The sequence below is a fragment of the Pinus tabuliformis genome, chromosome X (assembly GCF_031772625.1).
Source record: "Pinus tabuliformis cultivar Carrire ecotype Pingquan chromosome X, CPIR1, whole genome shotgun sequence".
Classification (NCBI taxonomy): domain Eukaryota; kingdom Viridiplantae; phylum Streptophyta; class Pinopsida; order Pinales; family Pinaceae; genus Pinus; species Pinus tabuliformis.
The window spans coordinates 609,668,817-609,691,568 of NC_142308.1; positions in this window are offsets into that span (position 1 = coordinate 609,668,817).

Sequence of the window (22,752 nt, forward strand, 5' to 3'; positions counted from 1 at the left end):
CTTGAGTCCCTTGCATCCACTAGGTACATTAATTTCAAAATCTATATAGATTCCTTTTTTATATTATAGGGACCATTACATTCCTTCCCTAGTAAATTTCCCTTCTCTTAAAATTCACTCTAATATTACTCACTTTATACTTGCTAAATTTGATATAAAGGTAATTTCTTTCTGAGTATCAGCATCACTGTTTTGAAGTGCCTTCATGTTTATTTGGTATCTTGGAGTTAACCTAGACACCATTATCATGTCACTTTCAACTTAAAAATCTCAAATATGATACTTACTTCACTTCACCATTCTGAAGGGTAGTCTCCTTTCCATCACAAGTTATTATGATAGTTCATCACAGCTTACCTCCATTTCACTGGTTTTAAACAAGAATTTTATCCAACAATTCTACTACAGTTCTCAATACTTGACTTTCACAATACTTCATGCTGATGGTTTGTGCCAATTATTCTACTATTGTAACCAATATTTTTGTGGCTCCCTGCATGAAGAGAATTTTAAGAGATATAGTTCATTAATTCCCTTACTAGTTTGTTTTCATTAGTCATGAAATACGTACCAGCCGGTTATTACTACATTGGACTTATTTATACCTGAGTTATACTATTGAAATATAGGTTCTTCATATATGTTGCAATAATAAGCGTTCCATATCCCCATTTAAATTTTACAAAAGTTATCATTGAGTAAGCTTAGGCAGTTCCCTCGGGTATAACAATACACACTATATTTGCTTCATGTATTATAGGGTTCTCGGTCCCCTTTATAAACACTTTATTTTGTGTATATTCTCTATTGTTTTAAATAAATCATTTATTTTTTTTTCTAAATAAGGCTGAGCTAAAATATATTACATCGAGAGAAAAGTTACATTAACAGTATTACACCAGGGCCGCGACCCTGTAAAACTGGTCCTGGGACCAACTGTAAACACAAGAAAGTTCATAACAGGGATACAAAAGCTGGAACCAGAGTGACGCTGACGTGGCCGACACATGGACTGAGACAACATAGACACTTTATCAACATGTAGACACCATAGACACGATGGACACATAGACACCATAACAGAAGTAACAGATAACCGACATCATCATAGAGATGAACTGAAGTACAAAAAGACCAATTGCAGATATATATGTGGTCGCAAGGAGAGCTGACAGCGAGAAAAAACATGCAGAGGAACCTGGAGCGCGCACTAGTCTTCATCCGTGGTCTGAGGCTCGTCCTCCATCTGGCAGCAGGGAGGCTGGAGAATTGCTTTGCCCTTACCAACATTGCGCTGTACAGGCTCGCTTGGACCAGCACCATGGCGTTGCACAGGCTCGCTTGGACCAGCTCCAGGGTCATGAATAGGCCTCATCATGTCAATGGCCGGGAATTCCATTTCCACAGTCGGGACAACCCCAGGAATCCGCGGAGGGTCAGCATGGGGGGCATCATCATCACCCCACGGATTACGGTAATGTTCAACTGAAACAGTGACGAAGAAGGTCGAATTGGCCAGAGTGCAGGGGAGGCGATATCTTACCATCGGATCTTCTGTATGCCCGCATTCCATTCTTTCCGGCGGTTCCACTATTCTACCTTTGCCTGGAGGCCTGCCTCTCGGTCTTCTGTGCTCAGAGGAATCTTCTATGGAGGAGGAGGGGGAAGGGGCTCTTCCACTGAAACTGCCCCGACGACTGGTACCCCGAAGCCTTTCGCGTTGCATTCTGAAGGAGAGCGGATGGCGAGTGTGTATACACAAGTTGTTCCCCTGCACCAGACTCCCAATTCCCCAACAAGACTGCGGATTGAATCTATGCAGAACCTTCAAACGACCAGGCTCACAACTGAACTGTCCAGCGTTCCAATTGCTCAGGTCTGTGGCACCTGAACCTTCACCATCGCTCTCACAGCCAGACAGAGAGCCGAAGTAATGAGCTTCCGCCCCTTCCTTCCAGATCAGAACCGGTGCAGGCGAGAAATGCAGAGGAATGTCCGCGAGCGTTCGGCTTTGAAGGGCCATGGTTAGCGTTTCAATGCTGGCAATGAATGTCGAAGGGACGTCTCTGCAGCCAGTATTAACGCCCCTCCCTGAATGCTGCATGCTTGCGAGTTTAAGGCATGTCCTTTGTAGGTACGTGGCTTGTCCGGGCGGACACCTGCCCTGTTGACAAGCCATGGGCCCTATTGCGCTAGCAACCACCCGCATCCGGGGTAAATAAATCATTTATTATTGTGAGTGTTTCACAATGTTTTTATAGTATCCTTCCTTTTTTCAGCATAATTCCCATGATACCCGGGTCAGATTACTCTTCCAATAGGATTCAAAAGTTCATTCTTTTTAACCATCAAGTATTTCCTTTATTTACTATCTTAGCAAGGTTTTTGGTCAACCAAGGAGATACTTTATACCATTCAGGTGATTAGTTTCCATATGTTCCTAGTGTAACAATTAAATATTTCTTACCTTGGCACCAATATTATCTTTTACCCATTTTTCATACTTGTTCCCTTCCTTGAAAATTTTTACTAGATGTTTAATATAAAACATCTTTATGAATATAGTTCTTATGAATATCAATCTTATAAATTATGTATCGAAATGATATTTTATGTAAATTAACAAATGGTATTGCAACTATTAACATGCAATAATCATATAGATAATTTTGTACTTTTCAGGGTGATTTCATATACAACACCCACCTTCTCCTTAACATATATGATGATTTATAGTTGTTTAACAACATGGTACTTAATAATTTACTTTATTTACACATGTATATGTCTCTTGATTTGTATATTATTACACATCAATTTGTCACAATGACACTTGATCAATTTATGGGTCCTTTTACCATTGGTGAACATGTTTGATTGAACTCCCTTTGAAGTCCATTTGGGAATAATAGCTGTCACTCCTTCTCAAGTTTCACGTATGCTAATTTTCCTAGATTTTCTCGCGCATTCGCTGGAATTAACTCTGTGAACAATGCAAATTTGCACTCTGTTTGCCACTATAAACCCACACAGGTGAATTTAAGAAAGTAAAAAAAAAGTAAATTCTAGAAACCTAGTTGGTCAAATATTTCCCAAATGAAAGCTTCCCAGTGATGACTATTCGAAATATAACCCTCATATGATGCATCTTAATCCCTTTCCTCAAGGAAACCTAATCCCTCAATTAAGGGATCTCCCCCTCCTCTTTTCGATCTGAAACTTCTTCCTCTTGGCCTATAAAATGACTAGAGAGTACAGGGTTTGAGGAGGTTAGAACTCAAAGAAGATAAACATATGTTGTTAGTTTGAGATTGGAAATATTGTCATCTAAGGAGAGGATTGGAGGAATTTTGGAGGAACCTCATGACATCAATGTCAAGGTAGTAAGGCTCCTCTTTATCTTTGATTAATACAAATAAACACTTTCTCCCATTGACTTGTTTTATTAGAATGTTGAATGGTTTATAATTGTTTAAGATGTTTATTAAGTCAAATTCAATTCCTAATATCCTTGATCATTAGGTTAAGTTTTGTTTGGATTATTATATCGCATATGATTTTGATCCTTTTATGGTTTATGGTTGCAAATCTTATCAAGCATTGAGGAGCTGCATTGAGTCACAACAAGGGATCTTCATCGAGTATTTCGTGAAATAGGTAAGAGGCTCACCCATTAGCTTTAATTCTTATCATTCAAACATGTAAAACTTAGGGAAAGAGTTAGTTCAATTGTCTTGCCTATTTCTAGTTTCCGTCAAGGATCTAGGAAGATCGCTCTTGTCTCCAACATGGATTTGTCTCGTGTAACAAATTGTTGACTTAGCCTTAAAAGGGCTTAAAAGAGGACTCGATGATTTTGGATTTTCGTAATTTTTCAAGAGCATGAAAATTGATAAAAGTATGCTAATGGTAAAAATGATTTATTCTTGCTTTGTAACCTATCCTGCACATTTAAACTCAATAAATTTTTATAACTACTCAAAAATATAAAATTTTATCTAATACTTTTTTGCTCGAACTCGTAAAAGTAAATGAATAACCGTCCACTTAGTATAAGTTTACCCCTTCTACGAACTAAGCCAGGAATATTTACGAAAAATGTATACATTGATCAAACATGGTCAATAGACTTCTCTCTTGTATTATTTTATCCTTTTTCAGACCTATGGGACTAAAACTTATGAAAAAGAACCTGATGGAGTCTACTTATGTTTTTCTTCTGACTCTCTAAAACTAAAAAACACCAAGCTTTACTTTCTCCAGCCTCGTTAAAATTTTATGGTAAAAGAGCTTAATGAGTTTGCTTTTTGTGTCTTTTTCAAACTCTTTAAAAGAAAATGACATCCAGTTACTCCTTTACTAGACTCGTCAAAACTAAACAGTGTAGGACTCATTAATCATAATGGGACCAAACCATTCCTTATTAGGGCTCGTTAAAAATAATTTGATGGACTCATTCGAAGGATAAGCTTACAGTCCATGCATATGTTATCCTCCTCAAGCTTGTAAAAAATAAAGAGGCACTTGCCAGAATGGTGGGGGAAACACATTTGTCTTACAATTAATTGAACTTCATTGGAAGTCTTCATGGTTTTGGGTATTGTTGTTAAGTCAAGTAGAACAAAGTCAATTTTCATGTTGTTATGTGTTCGATAAGTTCAACCTCAGTTCAAGTTCCTTTGCAAATTTTAGCCTTCAATTGCGTCAACCATCCTTGAGTCAGTCTGCAAACTATTTTCAAAACTTGACATTGTGTTTCGTGTCGTAGGCTTTCCTACGACGGGTCACTTCCTATCAACTTCAACTAATTATCAAGGAAGTTGATCTAGAGACCTTCAATACCTTGAGACCTACATGCCTTAATGGTAGGTTTCTCACCTTCAACGAGAGGTTCTCATCATTGGCCTTCGATCGAATGATTCTATGAGCGTTTAACTTCAGATCACTTATTCACACTTCATAGATGTACTTGAAATACCTTGAGAACCATTATCATTATTGGTGGTTTCTCTCGCACTTTTTAATGGTTCACATCATTGACCAGTAATCAAGTGGTTTATGCAATGTCCGACTTCAAAACATTCACTCGCATGGTTAGACTCGTACTATGGATCGAGAGATGGAGATCAATACCCTAGATCTAGTTTCATTAATCCAGGTTGTGAAGAGATTTTATATTCATGATTATGTAGACCCATCTATGACAGATGGTTGCATCCATATTGTGTCTACTATCTATATGATTTTGGTTTTTCTGAACTTGTTCTTTGAGTTCGCTTTACTTTGAGTATGGGAATGCATACCTCAGTGATGATTATTGATATACATTTGCATTATAAACCTTGAATGTTCCTTGCAGGTTTCCAACCGTTGTCTTTGATATGATCCTTGGAATGATAAAGCGCTTAAATATTTTAAACTTATTTTATAGAATTCGCACTTTAGGGGGAAATCTGTTACACATCAATTTTTCTCCATGACACTTGATTAGTTTATGGGTATTTTTACTATCAGTGAACATGTTTGATTGAACTCCCTTAGAAGTCAAGCAACCAAAGTAACTTGAAGGAGATGGGAAATTTGGGAATAATAGCTGTCACACCTTGTCAAGTTTCACCTGCACTGATTTTCCTAGCTTTTCCCATGCATTTGCTGGAATTAATTCTGAGAACAACTCAGAGTTGTGCTCTGTCTACCACTATAAACCTGCGCAGGTGAATTCAAGAAATTAAAAATGGAAAGTACATTCTAGAAACATAGTTGGTTGAATATTTCCCAACTGAAAGCTTTCAGGTGATGAATATTCAAATGATAACCCTAATATGATGCATCTTAATCCCTTTCCTCAAGGAAACCTATTCCCTCAATTATGGGATATATCCCTCCTCTTTTGGATCTGAAACTTCTTCCTCTTGGCCTATAAAATGACTGGAGAGTAGAGGGTTTGAGGAGGTCTAAACTCAAAGAAGATAAACTTATGCTGCTAGTTTGAGATTGGAAATCTTGTCATCTAAGGAGAGGATTGAAGGCATTTGGGAGGAACCTCACGACATTAAGGCGAAAGTTGTAAGGCTCCTCTTTATCTTTTATTAATACAAATGAAAACTTTCTCCCATTGATTTTTCTTATTAGAATTATAAATGTTTTATAATTGTTTAAGATGTTTATTAAGGCAAATTCAATTCCTAATCTCCTTGATCATCAGGCTAATTTTTGTTTGGATTATTATATCACATATGATTTTAATTCTTTTATGGTTTTTGGTTGTAGATCTTATCAAGCATTGAGGAGCCGCATCAAGTCACAACAAGGGATCTTCATCGAGCATTTCGTGAAATAGGTAAGAGGCTCACCCACTAGATTTAATTCTTATGATTAAAACAAGTCCAACTTAGGGAAAGAGTTAGTTCAATTTTCCTGCTTGTTTCTAGTTTCCATCAAGAATCTAGGGAGATCGCTCTTGTCTGCAATAGGGATTTGTCTAATTTAACACTACGCATATACTTCCATATTGTTACAAATCATAAACTTCTCTCTACTCACTATCCCACAATCAGAGGATATGATTTACTAATTAACATGTGTTAACCCTTAAGTCATCCAAACAACTTTTTGCTCTCTTAGGCACCCAACATATCATTTCTTGTAGGTAAGGGTACCCACACAATAATTGAATTATTATTTTGATAACTTAAATTATGTAAAGGAATTTATTTCAATGTATCCATGACATGATTCTTCACTTCTCATTGCCTTGCTTCTATAACATGGAAATTGATTTTTTTTCTCCTTTATTGTTCATTTCCAACTCTTAATTGGTGATTTCTGCCCTCAATTCTGCATTTTGTTCATATTTCTAGTTCTTATTTATTGTGGAACACAATATATATTTTCCCTTCAGAAAGCCACAATGTTGAACCTAACTCTGATACCACTTGTAACATACCCCAATTTTTTTTTTTACTATTCACATTGGAAAAATATTTAATTAACAAGTTACAAGGATTACTCTAAAGTCCCACTTAGTCTTACTTATTTTCCATAGTTTATAGTTTAATATAAGTTTATTGTGCTTGTTTTGGATATACCCTTGTCTCTTATGGTCTTAGCATATGATTTCAGACATGGTGACCCTGCCTTTGCGATCCTAGGTATAGTCGAATAATGTAATTATTTGAGTTGCGACTAAAGTTATATTATGGACCCCAACCTTGTTTATTGCAATATGTTTATTTATTTATTCATTTTCACCAATGTTTATAATACTATGGAGATATTAGGAAATTCCTTGAGGTTAGTCCCGAATGTTCCAGATGTGCTAGTTGTGCAACACTACAGATTGACGAGAATTAGCCTGCTTGGATAATTGTCAATACCCTAGGATCTACGATCCAAGATTATGCATCGGATCCAATGATGGTTTTGGAGGGTGAATAGTTACAGAAGTAACCAGTCGCCTTGGATTGTGTTTGAAGGTTCTCATCTCTTCTACACGTGGAGTTATAGATCGACGCATTGAGCTTGGAAACCTTCCTTATAGGTGGCAAGAGTTTACCTCAACATCTTTGACTGCGACTGCAAGTATGCTCATGGAATTTTGTTCCCTCGGTCACTCTTTTAAGGTAAAATATCTTAGTATTCTTGTCTAATTCTCGACATTGTTTGTGCAGGTATAACAAGGTTTTTCTTAATCATCATTTCACATAGGCGGGGTTTCAAACCCTATCCTGTTTGTATCTCTTATGGTTTTGTTCTTAGAGATATGGATTTTGATGTGTGCTTATTTCTTTTGGCTTGGCCGTGAGAGGTTCACACCCCACCAAACCCTATCTAATATAATGGGTTGTGTTATCATACTTGAACAATGGCTCTAGATTTTAATGAGCCCTTTTGTGGTGTGACATCTTTCCAGGTACTAGAAAATGCAACCACGTTAATTTTTTTTGTTTTAATTTGCTATAATGTCATAGAAATAAAATACCAGCCATGCGACCCTATATTATTTGTTGAAGAAGTAAATATAGTTTATGATATAAGTCTAGGATGTCGAATATGGCCATAGTAAAAAAGAGCATTTGGTCACCAACCCTCTTTGTTGTATTTTTTTTGAATAGTAATGTTTTATCATTTAAACTAGTTTCTAGTACACAATATTGGGGCTCTTTGAATTTTCTCCAAAATTCCATTGATATACATAATATTAATTATTACAATTATGTCTATTAACCCTAATAAGGGTCTTCATTTTGATGGGTTCTTGTTCTATTATTACTTTTTTTTGTTATGAGAATTTATCACCATCCCAACTCATTTCGTATAAAGGTTTTGCACTAAGTTCTCATTGAAAACATTAATATACTTTTGCCTTAACCTTTGGAATAAGCTATCTACAGTTACACTGTGTGCCCTTAAAAAACTGAATGTTGGTACAGTTGCATGGGGTCCATATTTTATAAGGTTATGGTCCAACCCTATAGGGTTTTGGCCGCCAATTATTTTTATATGTATTATTGTTTTGTGGGTCGTATTTGATACCTAGTTTCACATATTATTAGTTTTCATAGGCTTGTCGATCCTTTAACAAAGAATTATTTCTTCTACAGTCAAGAGTTATTTACACTCTGATAATTTAAATATTTCATTCTAAATAGTTTTCTTAATCTCTTGGTATGAGTCTTGGTGATTTCTTTGTTGTGCAAGTTACTAAAATAATTTGCCATCTTTTGTTACTAGTTTCTCTTTATGTCCAAAACTAATAAACAATGATTTTGTTTTGTTTTGTTTTTTTTTTTAATTTTTAATTTTTTATTTTACAATGTATGTAATAGTTTCGTTTCTCACTTATTTTAAACTCGAGTTTAAGTCAGTTCTAATTTATAATTATATTTTGGGTTTAGAGTAATATGTGCAGGTCTAGAAACATACTTTCCCACCCTCTTCAGTCCCTTATGTTGAGCTTAGAAATGATTCTAGGTTGCTGGTTCTTACCCAGCTTAGCTTGAGGGCTAATCTAACTCACCCTTATACTTAAATGTTTTCCTTTTGTTCCATTGGCAAATTTTCTCTTGCTATAATAGTTATTTGAATATTGACCATAACAGGTTTATTCCATGACTCTTCTTGACCTCTACCAAGTCTTAGTGTTGGAATTTAACTGAGCACTAGGCTATATTTTGGGATTCCACTAGCCAACCAGCTTAAGAGCCCCTTACTTGGTAACGTCCCACCTACCTCAACAATGTCCTATTTGAGGGTCACATGCTTAAAACTTTATTCTCCTCTCTTGGACCTCCTCCAACCAGATACCAAGTTCACAAGGTTTCCCCAGGTTTTCTTCTCTCTCACCCTCTTAGTCCCCTTTTCCCAACTAAGATTATTTATTTCTAGGGAGAGGAATAATTGTCTTCTAACTGTCTAATAAGTGAAACTCTAATTTCTATTTTTTCTAGTAATTTTATGGCTGACCATAAACAATAATTATTAATTAAAATTAAGAAAGATAAACATTTATGTTTATGACTTATTCATACCCAAGCCTTTAGCATGTCCCACCATTTTCCAAGTAAATTAGCAAAAGTAAATTAAAATATTTACAATTCATTGAGGGGTATTACATATTTATCAGTCGATTGATCATATATGCATATTTATAGATATGTTTTTTAATTTTTTAATTTTTTTAAATGGCATGATGAATTATGGAGGAAGTAAAGCGTGGGGTCGCCTATACTTTTTCTGTCATTTTACGTCAATATGAAAAATCAATTGATGTGAAACTTTAATTACCATTTTTTTACGAGTGTTTAAACATTTCTTACTCTGGTTTACGTGGTGACAATTGTTTTGTATCCTGGTTCCCTATTTGTCCATATTTTTTGGGAAGGAAAGAGTATTTAATAAGGGCGTCATTTACCAAGGCGATAAATTTTCTCAGATGATTAAAACTAGCTTGAATCCAACAATTTTTTTATATATAAAAAATCTGGAAAAAAGATGTTTAAATTGTGTTTATTATGGTGGAAACATATTCAACACCATCAAAAACCCATGGGGCACCCAAAATCTTGAAGCTTGATAGCTATAACTTGGATTTACAAAACCTTTTGTCATATTTTTTCAAAATCTTGTCAAAATTTCCATGGTTTTCCAAGTAGATTTGAAGCCTCTTTACTCTACTACTTTAATAAGCATTTAATTTGAAAATCACATAATTTGGTCTTTGCCTCATGTGAAAGTTTCCAGGCCTTAACCAATTTGTATTTTGGTCAATAATTACTTGTGTGGTTTCTATAAAGTATGATGATGTATTAGTGTTTATGTATGTATGTGCTGGGCAGGGTTGGAATTTGGATTCTTCTTTACCGTCACATAATTTTTTTTGATGTTTTGGATCTTTATACTTCCCATCAAGGAACATTATGTTTAAAATTATTCCCTTGAATTTTGATGTTTTTATAATAAATTAACCCTTTACCAATAAAGTTTTGATTAAAAATTGCCTTTCAATAAGACAGTTATGTTAAAAAAATTCACTATCGAAAAAAATGACCATAACATACAAATGACTTATTCCTTTATAATGATAACATATTTTCTATTTTAAAATATATATATTTTATATCAAAATTTCTTAATAACCAAATTAACAATCAAATGAAAATTAAAATTAGTTGTCGAAAATTAAAACTACTTGATTGTAAGTCTTATTCAAAAAAATTGTACAGTCCCTCATAATAAAGACCATGCAATGGGGCTTACTTTGGCAATCTTTTTATAATTTTAAACTTAAAACAAATAAGAAGAATGACTATTTGATTTTAAATTAAAAACTAATTTAATGTAGAGTAGAGGAGAAGTAAAGCAGTTCCACATCATAGAATGTTTTTATGTGGGTTGACTTAGGTAAAGAATGATACTAGTTGATTTTAGACTAAAATATGCCATAAAGTAGAGTAGAGACACATAATATTTACATTATATAATGATTTGTTGTAGATCAAATGTTGTTGATGCTTTTGGATGATCCAGGTGGATATTGGTGGCCACCTGCCAAGTCCACCTGGACCCCCACCATTTTTTCTATCAGCATTTTCAGTTTCCTTAATTGTAGCACAACTTACTATTTTTAGCAGTTTTTCGGGTCCTGAACTTCTGGAGCCGTTTTGAGGCCCTAAACGATGTTTTTTGGGAAATATGGGGGCAACATGGGTCCATGGATTGATGTTGCCTTTCCCAAAGTGGTAGTGCTCGAATAGATCTTTCTAACGAGCTATTGTACGCGTCAAACGGAGATCGTATGCCAAAGTTACGACCCCGGGAAGTTGATGTACCAATTTACCCAAACGGGGCCCACAGTTTGGCGTTTCATCTCCTAGGGTTAGGTTTTGGAATGTTAAGGGTTTTCCATTGTTTCTCAACAATAAATAGGCCTTCGAGCCTCATTGTAACACAGTTCAGAGGCATGTAGCCACCACATCTCTTCTCAGAGATAAGCTACCATCGCCCTAGCTGGTTTATTTCTATTTCTGGTTGTAAGCATATTTCAGTATTTTCCATTAATGAAATGAAGTATTATTTCCGCTGCATCTTTGTGTATATGGTTATCTCTGTAATTTGCTGCATTCCTGTTTAAATCCGGATCAGTGGTATCAGAGCGGTCTGCTTTTTCTCTGTTTTTCTTTGCATGTCCCCAACAAGGTCGGGATATAAGGAGTTAGGGCTTGAACTGGTCGAAACTTTGCAAGACCACCCTCGCAAATCCCGACAGCCTCCCATGGCGGATGAGAAGAAAGACGAGGGGGCAGGAGATCCCATCAAAATCTTGCTCGAAGAAGCCCTCGAGCGACAACGGAACACGATGATGGAACGCTTTGCCCAGATCCTTCAGCGGCTACCCAGAAGCAACGCATCGGCTTCCAGCAACTACTCTGGAAATGCCACGCCCTTTAAGGTACAAGTTAATTTTGAAATCCCCATATTCGAGGGTCAGATAGACGCAGATGCCGTAGATAAATGGTTGAATCTGCTAGAGGGTTATTTTTCTGTTCATGAATTTTCGAGTCGGGAAAAGATTGTTTTCGCTCTTCTGAAAGCAGCCCCCCACGTCAAGGACTAGTGGGAAACCTACTGCGAGCAGAAGGATGAAAGTACTGGCTCACTATTTTCAGCCGCACCCACCTGGAATTCATTCCAAGATGCCATCAAGGAGCAGTACTACCCTGTCGGAAGCTATGAGGATGAATACATAAAGTGGACCACGCTACGACAAGGAAGGGACCAAGACGTGCCAGAGTTCACCAATCTTTTCCATACCCTTCGCACAAAGTTGGGTATCAAGGATTCGGAGCAACATTTGATACTCAAATACCATGGCTGCCTGCACAAGTACATCCAGGAAGAAATACAATTCCTGAACATCTCCTCGCTCAGCACAGCATACCGATATGCCGTCAAGGTCGAGCAGAAGTTTAAACAAAAGAAGCGAGACTTTGGATCTGCGAATCCAAAGCAGGGGAAAGGTGCACCTAAACCACAGAACAAAGGACAAAGCCAAGGCGGGACAACCCAAGACAACCCGCCGAAGCTGCAAGTAAAGAACAACGCCGCGAAGCCGAAAAAGGACACTGGAAAATGGTGTGAGTTCCATAAGAGCTCCACTCACAACACAAGTGAGTGTCGGGCCAAGCAGTCACTAGTGGCTGAGCTAAAGGTTTCAGAATCAGATGCATGTTCCGACTCTGAGTCAGAACCTGATAAGGGGAATGACAAAGGGAAGCAGATCATTGATGCGGATCCCAACGCCACTGTTGCTACCGCCAAGATCCAAAAAAATGAACCCGAAGATCCAGAGGAGGAGGAGCGTCTCTTCCACCCCCAGATGTGGGTAAAGGGCTCCTCGATACAGTTCATTGTTGATAGCAGGAGTCAAAAGAACCTCATTTCGGCAGAGGTCGTGAAGCGGTTGGGCTTACCGACCACAGCACATCCACAACCATACACCATTGGGTGGCTTCACCAAGGACGAGATCTTCGCGTGAGCCAGCACTGTCGTCTTCCATACAACATCAAGCCCTTCACGGATGAGGTATTGTGTGACATTGCTCCCCTTGAAGTTTGTGATGTATTATTAGGACAACCATACTTGTGGAAGCGACATGCTATGTATGAATCAAGGCCCCGTGCTGTTATCATTACATTGAGAAATAAGTTGTACAGGATACCAGAGGTAGCACCACCTACCGCCATCTCTTTGATTACTGCAAAACAATGTAGTAAGATCATTTCCAAAACCAGGAAATTTGTTTTCCTAATAATACGCCCTCAAGGAAAGAAGAAGACGGTGGCCACGACCTCCAGACGGGGTCCCTCTGCACGACAACTACAGATGGACAAGGTTGTGGAGGAGTACGAGGACATCTTCCCCTCCCCTACAAGGGTTCCTCTGCACTGTCAGGTCAAGCACTCCATCGATCTGACCCCAGGTGCTCCGCTACCCAATGGACCAATTTATCGGCGCTCCGTTCTGGAGAATAATGAAATCAAGAGGCAGATTCAGGAGATCCTGCAGAAAGGTCACATCCGTCCGAGTTCATCACCTTGTGGGAGCCCGATCATGTTGGTACAGAAGAAGGATGGGACGTGGAGACTCTGTATTGACTATCGGGCGCTGAACAATATCACTGTCCGTAATAGGTACCCGATCCCACGGATTGATGACCTCCTGGACCAACTAAAGGGGGCGAAATATTTCAGCAAGATCGATTTGAAGTCAGGATATCACCAGGTACCAATCGAACCCTCTGATGTGTGGAAGACTACCTTCAAATCCAAGGAGGGCCTTTTCGAATGGTTGGTTATGCCTTTCGGATTGACGAATGCTCTTGCAACCTTCATGAGGCTAATGAAGACATCTTGTGGCCATTCACCAACTCCTTTGTAGTAGTATACTTGGATGACATTCTGATCTTCAACCAGAGTTGGGAAGAGCACCTCCACCACATCTGACATTGCAGAACAACTCACACCCACAGAATTAAATCCAGATTGCATGGAACAAGCTGCAACTGATCGGATCATGGACACACAGATCAAGAACACTCGCCAACAGAATAGGCCAACTCCTTCAGCAGGGCAAGTGGCTCACCAGGGAACAAGTTCAGCAAAAGTTTCCTCATCTCATGGAGGAACTCAACACAATGGGGACCATTGCTTCCTAAGGGGGGAGGAATGATCCAGGTAGATATTGGTGGCCACCTGCCAAGTCCACCTGGACCCCCACCATTGTTTCTCTCAGCATTTTCAGTTTCCTTAATTGTAGCACAACTTACTATTTTTAGCAATTTTTCTGGTCCTGAACTTCTGGAGCCGTTTTGAGGCCCTAAACGATGTTTTCTGGGAAATCTGGGGGCAACATGGGTCCATGGACCGATGTTGCCCTTCCCAAAGTGGTAGTGCTCAGATAGATCTTTCTAACGAGCTATTTTACACGTCAAACGGAGATTGTATGCCAAAGTTACGACCCCGGGAAGTTGATGTACCAATTTACCCAAACGGGGCCCACAGTTTGGCGTTTCATCTCCTAGGGTTAGGTTTTGGAATGTTAAGGGTTTTCCATTGTTTCTCAACAATAAATAGGCCTTCGAGCCTCATTGTAACACAGTTCAGAGGCATGTAGCCACCACATCTCTTCTCAGAGATAAGCTACCATCGCCCTAGCTAGTTTATTTCTATTTCTGGTTGTAAGCATATTTCAGTATTTTCCATTAATGAAATGAAGTGTTATTTCCGCTGCATCTTTGTGTATATGGTTATCTCTGTAATTTGTTGCGTTCCTGTTTAAATCCAGATCATTGGAAGAACCTAAAAATATTGCATTCACCAAAAGACAAGATAACAAGATATAGATTACCTAAGCATGTCATAAGAGTGAACACATCATTGTATTATCATTATTACTTTTTCATATGAGGAGATAACTTACAGAGAGAAAAACCAAACATATTTATTTTTTGGGTAATTAGGGTAAACCTTGGTTGGGTTCACTTAGTCTATTGGATGGAAGAACTAACTATGCACTAGTGGAGCTTGGAACACCCCTTAGATAGTTTAATTCCCCAAAAAGTGGCTTCCATCCTCAATCCCTCCTTACCCCTCCCCATGATGTTCGAAAGTGAGACCTAGTCAAAACTAAAGCTTCCCAAAACAACTTATCTACTTAAAAAGAAAATTTTACCATTAATTTTAACATTATGCACAAAAATAAAATTAGATTATTACTTGTGAAAAAAATTATGGAATCCCTATTCCCAAATAAATATGCCTCAATATAATTAGAAAAATTACCATTATAAACAAATTCAAACTTTTTATCAAATCCAAAAAGAGTTTCCACCCATAAAAATTCCAACATCCATACTTATTAATTTTTTCCATTAATTGAAGCTCCTTATATAATTTGGATTCGGTTGAAACATTACAAATAGTGAGTATTCTAAATAGGTAATTACTAGAGAAATCAAGAATGGTTGATTGGGTATGTGGGTTGTTCAACATGTCTATCAGCTATGTAGGTCCCCTGCCTGTGTCTGTCTGTTTAATTGAACTGATTCATTTCACTGAAGTCTGTATTGAAATGTGCATCTAGTGGTTGAGCTCTAATATTTCTATTTCGACCCCAAGAGTCAATCCATGTATGTGGATTAGTACTTATTCTGAGATAACCTTGTTTCCCCCCCCATACATTCACGATTCCAACTAGTTGCATAAGCCTTGGCCTTAGCTTAACTAGGCATAGTTCAATCAATATCTTGCCGTTCTGGATGAATGATTTATACTATTTAGCTCTACGGACTTAGAGTGAAAGCCATAAGTACTACTCACTCATATGGACTTCCGGTATCAGTCTTAGCCCTATGGACTGCCCTATGGACACTTTCTTTCTTACTTGCCCTAAGACCATATAGTCAAGACTATTAGCACTGGTAACATCGAACTGGTAACACACGTAGAATCACTTCCATCCTGTGCACGTCGAACCGGTAACGTTGGATCTAGAACTGGTAACACACTTAGAATCACACCTTCCTGGGCATGGTGGATGATAACTGTTCAAACACTTTGAATCCCCTCACTTCTAACACTGACCACCATAGGTTCATCATGCTGCACTGTGACTGGAGCTTGATTTATACATCGACGAGAACTTATAGCTGTACCGACCCTAGGTTCATCATGCTACACTGAGTAGAGCTTACCTCCATGTGACTATACTTAATGCTGCACCTTCTAGCTCATACTGCCAACAGGCTACTACGACTAGCGACTATGCGACTATGATTCCTGAATCGAATATAAGCATCGAGCAGCATTGACTCTTGGCATCGAGTGGATAAACACCTGGATTGAGTACCGGCATCGAAACCACCTGGATCGCCTCTTGGATCAACAGCATGAAGTATGACTCCTGTATTGAGTATCGGCATCAACCAACTCCTGGCATCAACTACCGGCGGCTATCGGCTATGACAACAGGCTATGATTCCCGGCAATTACTATCGGCTATAAACAATGACCTTAAGGCGATGACAATTGGCTATGACCTTCAGGCAGCTATGATTGACAATGATCGGCTGGTGTTTGGCAATGACTGTTGTATGACCCTAAATGGGTGCATCATAAGTAATACATTGATCGTTATGTAATCCAATCAAGGTAGGAAAATTTCCCAAGGTTCTGTATCGGTATAGATCGAGGTCGAGGTAGAGAGAGAGACTTACACGTGGCATCGAGTGCACCGACTCTTGGATCGAGTGTATTGAAACCTGGCATTGACTATGACTCATGTTCAAATGTAAGTTAGGCCTAAGTCATATCAGGTAAAAAAGATTTTTCCATAGAGCGAAGTCACTTTCACGTGGACTTGGGCCTTATGTCTCATAATAGGTTTTTGAGCTAGTTTTGATTTGACATTACATATTTTTATATTATGTATACTTCATCTTATATAGACATATGCGTATTTATTCTATATCTATGGATGCAAATTTTGGTGTGAAATGCAATTTTCCATTCAATATGTACATGCATGCTTATGTGACTAAGAATGTGAAAAATGCAAATAGAAAATGTCATTAGCTTTCGAATCAGTAAGTTTATGAAACCTCCTAGTAAAATGAACATATGTAATAAGTGAAAAATGGCCAGGAGTCTCACCTGTCAAAACATTTGAATAATTGTAGGATCTCAGACACGGTAGACATTCATTATTCAACTAACTGAGACACTGCTAGTTGCGAGTCGAGGTGGATAACTAAGTGCTATATACTGAGCGCAATAGCTTATGCTAAAAGTTCAATGACCACTCATGGGTCTACGGTCTTGCGGCATCAGCAGCTGCTATCTATGGCCCAAAGTGACTTATTTCTTGTTAGGAGGGCGGCGGGATAGACAAATCGGTAATGCGGAATCTTTTTTTGGGGTGGGGTATAAGGGGAAGGTAAAAAGAAAAGGTAGGTTGCGGGTTGAAGGATCGTAGGGATATAAAGACGGGCAGCAAGAGAGGTCGAAGGTAGATCGAAGGCGGCAGGGATCAAGGTCGAAGGTCTAAGGAAGGGAGCAAGGTCGATAAGCCCGCAATCTAGCCATCCAGCCAGCAAGCGAGTTCCAGCCTCCCACCTACCTTATTTGAAGGATAGTTGTACCTCCCTTACTTTATGTCTAGCTACTCTGATAACACATATTTATATGGTGCGTGGGGCTTTGCATGCTGTACCAACCCTTCCAAATGCCCCCAGTCACGTAAGGAATGCCCCCCAGTCACTTCCTGCCCAATGAAGAAATCCATCCTTTCACTCTCGCTGCTACCCTTTCACTCTCGCCTTTACCTTAGATAGGTCTGGCTGGCTTTCTGGCTTGTGCCTCTCTGGCTTGTGGGATCCCCTCCCTCCTTTGAAAAAGAATGATAAAATATTGATTGATATAAGTAATTTAGGCATTCTCTCTTTCTTTTTGGCCTTTTGGGGTCTCTTCCTTGCACTAGGAAGCGCAAGCCCCTCCGGGACCTTTTCTGGGGCATTTCCCCACAAGATAGGCAAGCTTTACCTTGAAAGCCAATAAAGCTCGCCTTCCTTAGCTACGGATATATAGCCCGTAGGGTACACCCCGTAGGGTACATCTCCCTCCCCCTATCATTTACCGGGAAGGGGTATAGATCTATCTTTAGATCTCTAGTTACCGAAGGAAGGCCAATGAGATTCCCGGAGGGTACATACATCTAGAGCTAATTGATATGATTTATTAGATCTCTAGTTACCGCAGGATAATTTCCTATTTCTTCATTCTATTCTAATGATTGCTATGAATTAGCTATAGATGTACCCAGCCTGATCATGAAAGCTTGACTTGACTGGTAGGTAGGCAAGGACAGGTAGGCAAGCTTGACAGGTCATGGTTGTAATTTTCCACATCCATGGATCCCATAGAACCAATCCTACTATGAATCCAATCCATTACCGCCGTTCTACGGATTAATCAGGAGACTCTACTCCTTTGCTTTGGGGAAGCAAGCTGGTCGAGGTATTGAATATCACCGAGCATCCGAGCTACCACTTCAGGCAGGACGCTCCCCACGCAAGATAGATTATTCTGTCTCTCCTCGAATAGCCCATAAATAAATCAAAGCGAAATGACATATATAAAGAATGAAGCACGGGGACGTCAGTCGAGGGAGGAAGTGGCTTATCGATGGCGGCGATGGCGGCCCTCACCATATTCATAGTGAGTCCCTACCGGGCCTGATGGTCGAGCCTGCGTTAGCATCATGACTGGAAGAAATGCATAATGACATATATAATGATATATATATATATATATATATATATATATATATATATATATATATATATATATATATATCTATTTGTATACGATATTACGGGTACGATCGATGATTCGAGCTACGATCCCATACGACGCTAAAGCGTAATTACATATATAATATATGCATTGTCGAAGATCAGGTTCTCACTTACCGGAGTGAGCGTAGCGAAGGGTGATCACTTCACTTACCTTCGTAAGGATTGAGGGGAAGAAATATGGGTTCTCCTTACCTTTCGTCCTGTGCCGGTGAAAGGGAACTACTTACCTGAGCTCAGGCAGATAAGCACTTTCAGGATGCGCAAGCAGGCTCGACCATAAGGTCCGGAGGGGCTCGACCATAAGGTCCGTCAGGGTGCGTAGCACGCTCGACTAATAAGGCCGCCATCGGCTCGACTGTTAAGGACCTTTAGGTACTCGACCATAGGGAGAGGAGAGGGAGAGGATGCGTAATAAGTAAATTGAACTTGAATCCAATTCATTTGCTGCCGTAATTACGTATATAATGAATGTAGACCGATTCACTTACTCGATCTATCTCTCTTTTCTTTCTTCTCTCTCTAGCTAGGAAATCACTCTCATTATATATGTCATTCTCATAAGCCAGCCTATGTTGCGGTAGTTTTTCCAGAGGCATGCATCGAGAGTGGAATTTCGTTTTCAAGGATGCGTAAGCAGGCTCGACTGATAAGGAGAGGACCTTTAGGGTGCGTAAGCACGCTCGACTAATAAGGATGCGTAAGCAGGCTCGACTGTTAAGGAGAGGACCTTTAGGTACTCGACCCCAAGGACCTTTAGGTGCTCAACTGTTAAGGACCTTTAGGTGCTCGACCATAAGGGAGAGGAGAGGGAGAGGATGCACAAGCAGGCTCGACTGTTAAGGACCTTTAGGTACTCGACCATAAGGGAGAGGAGAGGACCCTTTAGGGGGCTCAACTGATAAGGATGCGTAAGCAGGCTCGACTGTTAAGGAGAGGACCCTTTAGGGGGCTCGACTGTTAAGGAGAGGAGAGGAGAGGTGCTCGACCATAGGACCTTTAGGTACTCGACTGTTAAGGCCGCCATCACCTTTAGGTACTCGACTCTTTTTTTACTTATTTGGGGGGGACAATAAGTAAACCCAAGAGGGAGAGGATGCGATAGCAGGCTCGACCAAAAGCCCCCCCACCCAATAAGTAAATTGAACATTTGTGTGCCGGCTACTTGACACACCCAAGCTGGGGAACTTGCGTAGACCTAAGAAATAGCCTAATTTGGCCATTTGGGGATGCGTAAGCAGGCTCGTATGTAACCGTGCGAAGGGAGTGAAACGGCTAGATAGTTTTCATCGATTAGATATATTTACAATAACTTTTAAAATCTACTTAAAAGGTACAATATTTCATAAGATAAATATCATATTTATTAATTGAGGCTATTTGTATTGGTTATACCTAATTAATCCTAAGGATATCTAGAATTGTTAATGTGTTTTTCATTGAGAGTAGATATATTTACAATAACTTTCAAAATGTGATTAAAAGTTTCCAAATTCCAACCCTATGGATTAAAAGTTTTCAAATTCCAACAATGTAGAGGGTTGTCGACAATGGTGTACAATAAGAACCCAACATTTTCAAATTCCAACAACATAGAGGGCTATAGATAATGGTGTACAAGAAGAACCCAAATTTTTCAAATTCCAACAGTGTAGAGGGCTATAGATAATGATGTACAATAATAATCCCACCGAGCTAAAGCAAGTAACACCTTTTAAAAATAAAGTTTTACCCCATTACACAACTCTCCAAATAATCATTGGTGAAACTCACGATAATGTAATTGAATTACAATATGGTATAAACTAGTATAGATTCTTTTTATCTCTTGATGTAGCAAGTGGCTAGAGGGATTAAATCTCTTTTCACTCTAAAAGAGAGTTGCCCAGCAAAATATTTGATCCCTCTTGGAGCTTGATAGATCCAAAATTAAGATGAATGTATACTAATTTATAAAACAATTTAAAAGAAAATACATTCTTGCAACATTGTTATATTATTTTTCCTTTAAAATGTAAATATATTCACATTAAATGTTTGTTTTATATTGAAATGTAAATATGTTCACATTAAATGTTTGTTTTATATTTAAATGTAAATATGTTCACATTAAATGTTTGTTTTATATGTAAATGATAAAATATTTTGAAATAAATATATAAAATTGTAAATAATAGCAAATTCTTATTAACCGCTATTTTTCTATTTATTTAATATCAATTATAAATCACCTTTAAAATAAAAATTAATATTAATATTAATTTCCTTCAAAGACCTTATTTCTTTAAAAAAAAAAAAAACCCTTAATTTGCATAGTTTCCAAAAGAAAAGTAATGTGTCTCCCGTCGAGCTTCCTTTCTAACACGGAGTTGGATACTCGGACTACAACCTCTGCCACTAATTTAGGAAATTCGATTTCTATCCTACTTATTTATTAAAAAAAATTATTAAAATTTTATTTATATATTAATAAATCTAAAAATATTAAAATTTATTTATTTATTAGTAAATCTTTGGAATTAGGGTTAAGGCTCACTGAAATAAAAAATAATTTATCAACATGGTGTTGAATTTAACAATATTTTTTTGAAACGTTGATTTAATATTTCTCAATGTGATTATGCACAAACATTACATAACATGAGTAATATCTTCATATAAATTCCCATTATTTCGAGGCTCAGAAATTAGGTGTTCTCAACACCTTAGTTACTTGGGCGTTGCGAGTTTGTGATGAAAATTACATTGATGATGAAAAGACCCACCTCCTTAGGGTCTTTAATAAGAATGGTTATAGCAAGTCGTCTGAAAGCTTTCCATAATGCGGAAAGTGGTCCTAAGAAGAGGATCGATTCCAACGATCGAGCTTATGGTGTTCACCTTCCTTTTATTTAGGGGACCACAAACAAAATCCCAAAGATCCTGAAAAAACATAATATTCCTTCTTCCTTTAGACCCCTTCGCATTATTTGAAGTTCCCTTCGTTCGGTCAAGGACTGGGTCAACCCGAAGGATGTGAAGGGGGTTTATATTATTCCTTGTCCCTGTGCAACCCCTTATATTGGTGAGACTGGTCAATCAATAAATTAGAGGATCCGTGAACATGCTACGGACATCAAACATGGGAGGTCTCACTCCTCCACTTTGGCAGAACATGCAGAAAAGACCAATCATCACATATGTATAGAAGAGGCTAAAGTCATAGCGAGGGTTGACCATTTTCATCATCTTAAATTTAGAGAGGCCTTAAAAATTGAAAAAAGGCCGGTTAGTCTAAACAGAGAGATGGTTGGAGCATCAACAGGTGTTGGATCCCTGCCCTGAATTCCTAAAGTTTTTCATTTTTTTTTTACAAGTTTTTAACATCTTAGTCATTCAATTTATTTAGTTATTAAAACACGAATCCCTAATACTATAGTAATAATAATTTTTATTATATAAATATTATTTAATTTGATGTTATTTAAAATTCAAACTTTCCAAAATCATATATATATTATAACATTATAACTTAAATTGATTTATTCAAAAAATAATAATTAATTTTTTTTAATCTCGATAAAAACCTAAAAAATAAAAATAAAAATAATAATAAATAAATAATTATTTTTAGTCAAACTAGTTGTTTTTTCTAATAGGTAGATAGTTGCTTTCTTCATCTATTTATTTCATTGCTTGGATCTGATTGATTACTCCTATGTGTTTTTTTCCAAAAGATTTTGTTGTTATTATTAATATATATAATGTAATTTTGTTTAGTAAATAACAAAACAAAATAAAAATCTGTTATTGGGTTTTAAATTTAATAAGAGAATAGGTTAAAAATTGGTTATTGGGTTTT